General features: G+C 39.1%; 1 pseudogene; it reads left to right on the forward strand.

Annotated features, from left to right (window-relative positions):
- The first annotated feature begins 1,902 nt into the window (after window positions 1–1,902).
- LOC118707923 lies at window positions 1,903–4,441 on the forward strand (annotated as a pseudogene).
- Window positions 4,442–6,224: the final 1,783 nt, after the last annotated feature.

Consider the following 6,224-nt stretch of genomic DNA (forward strand, 5'->3'; position numbering starts at 1 on the left):
ACATCTCCCAAGTATGCCAACACGCCTCCCCTTGAACCTGGCTTCCCTGTGAATGAACAGGACAGTGAGACACAGAGTCTTGAACTCAGCCCGGACTGCTAGCTGAGACCTGTCTAAACTAATTTACAGCTACCACCCGACTCCATGCCTACACCTTTCAGCTAACAAGGGCATTAGCTCACTGCACTTCAAAGAGCTAAATTGCTTTCCTAACAGCAATTATGAAAGTGCTAATAAAAGTTGAAGGTTTGGAGAATCGATGTACTTCTTCTTTGAAATCGTATCGAATTTTTCTCATTAAATTTTAATGGGCCACAAATGAAGAAATTGCTTCCTTTCAGAGCAGTAAGATACATTTTTGCCCACTCTATGCCTTCTTTTAAAAAACAGTATTTTCATCTTTCTATTGAATGGGCATAAAGAAGAAAATTATGTTATGACTAGTTAGAGGAAACACTTTGCTATAGGTGGCATTTATGATTTAAAAGGCATACTTCACTATAATTAAGTAAACATTGGAGGGGAAATCATCAATAAGACCAATTTGCCTATAAACACACACACACACATTATCCCCCCAAATCCTGTACAATTAATAGAGCAAACTGTAGAACAAGAGCATGAAGCCATGAGTTTTCATTTCATTGTAGCTCTCCTGCCTCTGATTTTAGGATTTGTTGTTCACATTACATGTGGAATGGATCCCTATTTAATATCTGTGAACATACCACATATTTTGTCAATCAGGGTTGTTCTTGTGCAATAAACATGACAAACTTAGAAAAGCCCACTAGATATAATATTTACCTGCATTTAATAATGTATACTCTAAATAATGGTTCTATTTGGAAGCTGTTGCCAGATTAAGTGAATGGCACTCTGTGAGGTGTTTAATAGGCTTAGAAAAGAAATTGATTAATAGACAAAGGAGCCACATTGCCCGGGTGACACAATTGGTTGGAGTGTCATCCCCTGTGCCAAAAGATGGTAATCTCTATTCTTGGTCAGGGTACATACCCAGGCTGTGGATTTAATCCACAGTCAGGGCATGTATGGGGGCAACTGATCAATGTTTCTCTCACACAACAATATTTCTTTCTTTCCCTCTCTCTCTCTCTCTCTCTCTCTCTCTCACTCTTTCTCTTTCTAAAATCCCTATCTTCAGTTGAGAATAAAAATAAAATAAAATAAAGGAAGTGCTTCAGTCAGACTTCAATAATTTAGTCCAAGAATGTAGATTTCTGGTGATCTCGTGTAATACAACATGTGAGCTCAGAGAACTAAGGCCACAGTTTCACTCCTTTGGGTACTCATGAGCTATTTAGAATAACCTTGATAACAATAATCCAATATTTATGGAGCCCTTACTATATAACATGCCCTGTGTGAAGAGCTCATCATTTATACCTCCCAGCAGCCTATGAAATACATTTTAATTTCATAACTGAGCTTAGCAAGGTTAAATAAGCCATCCAAAATGACATAACTAACTGGTAAATGGCAGAGCCTAGATTTAAAGAAAAGTATGAGACTCATGCGCCTAAATAATTGACTGCTAAGCACTACTGCTTTTTCCCCAAAAAATAAAAAAAATCTCAGCTGTACAAAACTTTGCTTACATATGCAGAAGCTTCACAGACCCTGATTTACTATCTTCCATAGAAAAATGGTCAGTCTAACCCATCGGTTTCCATAAATAACAGCAATACCACCAAGGTTTTGAGTAGAGCCAAATAGCAGATAATATGAAACTGAGGGTTCTACTGGGGTCTACTGTAGGTAGTCTCTAAAAATAGCCACCATCAATTCCTTTCTTACTTGTAAATTGTGCTACTGCCAAGTTGAGAGGTAGAGTTGATTTCACCTCCCCTTTAAAGATCCCTTCTTTGTAATTGGGTACCAATGGGATGCAGTAGAAGTGACCTTCCCAGCCCTGGCCTTCAGAAGACGGGCATCTTCCATTTACAACCCTTGGAATATAGTCATTATGTTATGACAAAGCCAGATTCCCGAGAGAAGCCACAGGGGAAGAAGCAAAGCACCAATGAGCAGTCAACAGCCAGCACCAATGAGCACTCATGTGAGAGATCCACCTTGAGAGTCGAGCCCCAGAGGGCCCTGAGAGGGCTCTAGTGCCAGTCAATGGCATGTGAAGAAATGGAGAAACCCAGTGGAGCCCAGACAACATAGTCTTGAGAAATAATTAAGTAGCTGCTGTTTTAAGCCACTGGCTATGTTTATTTTGCAGTAAAAAAATAACTGAGAGCAGAGCTGGAGCAGGGACTCGATTGTGACTGCTGCCCCTGTCCCCTCCCCAGATCACTGTGGCTCCAAGATGAAGGACCGTCGGGAAGTGGGTGGGTGTGAAAGATGTGATAGCCACTGTGGTTTGGGTTTGGGACCTGGAGAAGGGCCACACACAAATGAAGAGACTAGACAAGAAAAATGAATTTGGAAACAGGGGGCCAGGCAGATAGTCCAACTCTAGTGGAAGGGCTTCTGGTGCCCAGGCCCTGCCAGCTTTTTATTCAATTTTAGATACACATATTGCCCTTAGACAGGCAGGAAATTCCAGTAGCAGACAGAAAGGTCAGTAAACATTAGTAAAGATTTACTTTGAGACTATTAGGTCAGGAAATTGCTTGAGCCACTATTGTCTCAACTAAACAATTGGTGCAGAGCTTTGGCTCTTGCCAAAGCTCAAGGTCCATCAGCTTTTTGAGTTCCTTGTTTACACTTTCCTGATAGTATATATAATGGGAAGTCCTCAACTTTGAAGAAATAGACTATAAGGAGATCAAGGTAGAAGAGGTTGTTGGAAAAGAAGCCTTTGGAGTAGTTTGCAAGGCTAAGTGAAGAGCAAAAGATGTTGCTATTAAACAAATAGAAAGCAAGTTTGAGAGGAAAGCTTTTATTGTAAGGCTTCGGCAATTATCCCGTGTGAACCATCCAAATATTGTAAAGCTCTATGGAGCCTGTTTGAATCCAGTGTGTCTTGTGCTGGAATATGCTGAAGGGGGTTCGTAATATAATGTGCTTCCTGGTGCTGAACCATTGCCATATTACACTGCTGCCCATGCCATGAGTTGGTATTTACAGTGTTCCCAAACAGTGGCTTATCTTCAGAGCATGCAGCCCAAAGCTCTCATTCACAGGGACATGAAACCACCAAACTTGCTGCTGCTCACAGGGGGGACAGTTTTAAAATTCTGTGATTTTGGTACAGCCTGTGACATTCAGACACACATGACCAATAACAAGGGGAGTGCTGCCTAGATGGCACCTGAAGTCTTTGAAGGTAGCAATTACAATTAAAAAAAAGACATCTTCAGCTGGGGTATTATCCTCTGGTAAGTGATCATACATCAGAAACCCTTTGATGAGACAGATGGCCCAGCTTTCCATTAGTATGTGGGCTGTTCCCAACAGTACTCGACCACCACTAATCAAAAATTTACCTAAGCCTGTTGAGAGCCTGATGACTCGCTGTTGGTCTAAAGATCCTTCTCTATGCCCTTCAATGGAGGAGACTGAAAATATTGGCTCACTTGATGTGGTACTTTGCAGGAGCAGATGAGCCCCTGCAGTATCCCTGTCTGTACTCTGATGAGGGACAGAGCAACTTGGCCACCAGTACAGGCTCATTCATGGACATTGCTTCTACAAATACCAGTAATAAAAGTGACACTAATGTGGAGCAAGCTCCTTCCAAAGATGATACTATTAAATGCTGAGAATCAAAATTATTGAAAAATCAGGCAAAGCAACAGAGTAAATCTGGCTGTTTAGCTTCCCATGAGAACAGTGTAGAGAGCTTGTCCCCAACCTCTGAGGGCAAGAGGGTGAGTGCTGACATGTCTGAAATAGAAGCCAGGATTGCTGCAACTGCAGCCTGTTCCAAGCTTAAATGGGGCCATCATAAAACTGCTTCATTTGGCAACATTCTGGATGTCCCTGAGATCAGCATACCAGGCAACAGACAGCCAAGGTGTAGATCCATCTAAGATTTGATTATTACTGGAACAGAACCTTGTCAGGTGAGCAGTAGGTCATCTAGTCCTAGCATAGAATGATCACTTCTACCTCAGGACTAACCACAGAAAAGTCAGCTCGAAGTCATCCATGGACTCCTGATGATTCCACAGATACCAATGGATCAGATAACTTCATCCGAATGGCTTATCTTACACTGGATCACTAACCTCTAGCGCCATGCCCAAACTCCAAAGAACCTATGGCAGTGTTGCAACAGCATTGTAAAAGGGCACGAGAATATATGGAAGTTCAAACAGAAATTGCATTGTTATTACAAAGAAAGCAAGAACTAGTTGCAGAACTGGACCAGGATGAAAAGGACCAGCAAAATGCATCTCGTCTGGTACAGTAACATAAAAAGTTTTTAGATGAAAACAAAAGCCTTTCTACTTACTGCCAGCAATGCCTAAAAACAATAAGAGGTCAGTAGAGGTCAGCAGCAAAAACAAAAAGATTGATTCTCTAGAATCATTAAATTTTAAAATATGCAAAGAAATACTTTTTTTTTCTTTTAGAAAGAAAACCTTTATAATGACAATCATGAGTGTTAGCTTTTTGGTTTGCTCTGAATGCCAACTGCCTATATTTGCTGCATTTGTTTCACCGATTATTTTCCTTTTCTCATGATGGACACACAATTCAACTGTCTCCTTTTGTAACATGGGGCACCTGTGACTTAAATAAGCCGCTCAATAAACTTCCAAACAGATTCATGAGCCATGACTGTATTTACATGCTCTTTGTGTGAAGGCTAGAGTAACAAAACCAGGTGGCATCAAACTAGCTGCTACGTACAAACAACTTTTCTTTCTTTTTTGAGGTGGAACCTCAAGTATGATGCTGTTCTTGTATCTCACCTAAAAAAAATGAATAAAATTTTCCCCCAAAAGATGGTATATGTAAAGTTAAAGATAGGGTATGGTAAATCTTGAATAATTGATAGTACAATTTAGAAATGCAGTACCTTGAGGCGATAATTCAAAGTGAAGGCTTTGATGCCAGCATCCTTGGGTTAGTACTGAACTTAGTTTCATCCATCAACTATTTAAAGGTAAGTGGTAACTGCTATATTTAGTAAAAGCATATTTAATTAGATGAAAATTTGACTAGGACACATTAAACAAAGGGGAATCCTTTATAAGGTAAAATAATTTTTAATTCTGTGATGGCATGTATGTGTGTTGAAATTTTAAATCTTTTATGACTAATATTAATATCTCTCCAATTAAATTAAAAGGTAAATGACACTATCCAACTTAAATGATCATTCTTCCCTGCAATGATTATTGGATTGTTATAACATATATTTGAAAAAGTGAAGATAAAAAATGGAAAATGGAAATTGCTCCAGTGAAAAGGCTTGGACTTAGATACTTTTATAACATGATATGCATTAAAAAAACTAGAAAATCAGGAAATATTAATAAGAAAATTAAAGAAGTAATATAAGTTTATCAAGTAACTTATTTATTGATATTGGAATAATTGATTTTCCTTACAAACCTATCCTAAAATGTCTATTGCCTTTCAACACTTTTAAGGAAATTTCAACACTTATAATAAGAGAAAATTTGCTACCAATTTTGAAAATAAAATAATAATAAAACTTCATTGGCCGAGACTGGTTTGGCTCAATGGATAGAGCGTCGGCTTGGGAACTGAAGGGACCCGGGTTCGATTCCGGTCAAGGCCATGTACCTTGGTTGCGGGCATATCCCCAGTAGGGGGTATGCAAGAGGCAACTGATCGATGACTCTCTCTCATCGATGTTTCTAGCTCTCTCTCTCCCTTCCTCTCTGTACAAAATCAATAAAATATATTTAAAAAAATAATAATAATAATAAAACTTCATTGATATAATAGGCTATATAAGATCTATTTTTCTTTCTTTTTTAACATATTTTATTAATTTTTTACAGAGAGGAAGGGAGAGAGAGAGTTAGAAACATCAATGAGAGAGAGATCAGCTGCCTCTTGCATGCCCCCCACTGGGGATGTGCCCGCAACCAACGTACATGCCCTTGACCGGAATTGAACCCAGTCCACAGGTCGACGCTCTATCCACTGAGCCAAACCAGTTTGGACAAGATCTATTTTTTTCAGTTGGTATTAAAATAAATCATAATTTGATACCAGTACAATAAGGATGTCATCAACCTCATTTTATAGCATTAATGTTTTTTAAGAAA

This window comes from Pipistrellus kuhlii, unplaced genomic scaffold (genome assembly GCF_014108245.1).
Source record: "Pipistrellus kuhlii isolate mPipKuh1 unplaced genomic scaffold, mPipKuh1.p scaffold_m20_p_6, whole genome shotgun sequence".
NCBI classification, from domain to species: domain Eukaryota; kingdom Metazoa; phylum Chordata; class Mammalia; order Chiroptera; family Vespertilionidae; genus Pipistrellus; species Pipistrellus kuhlii.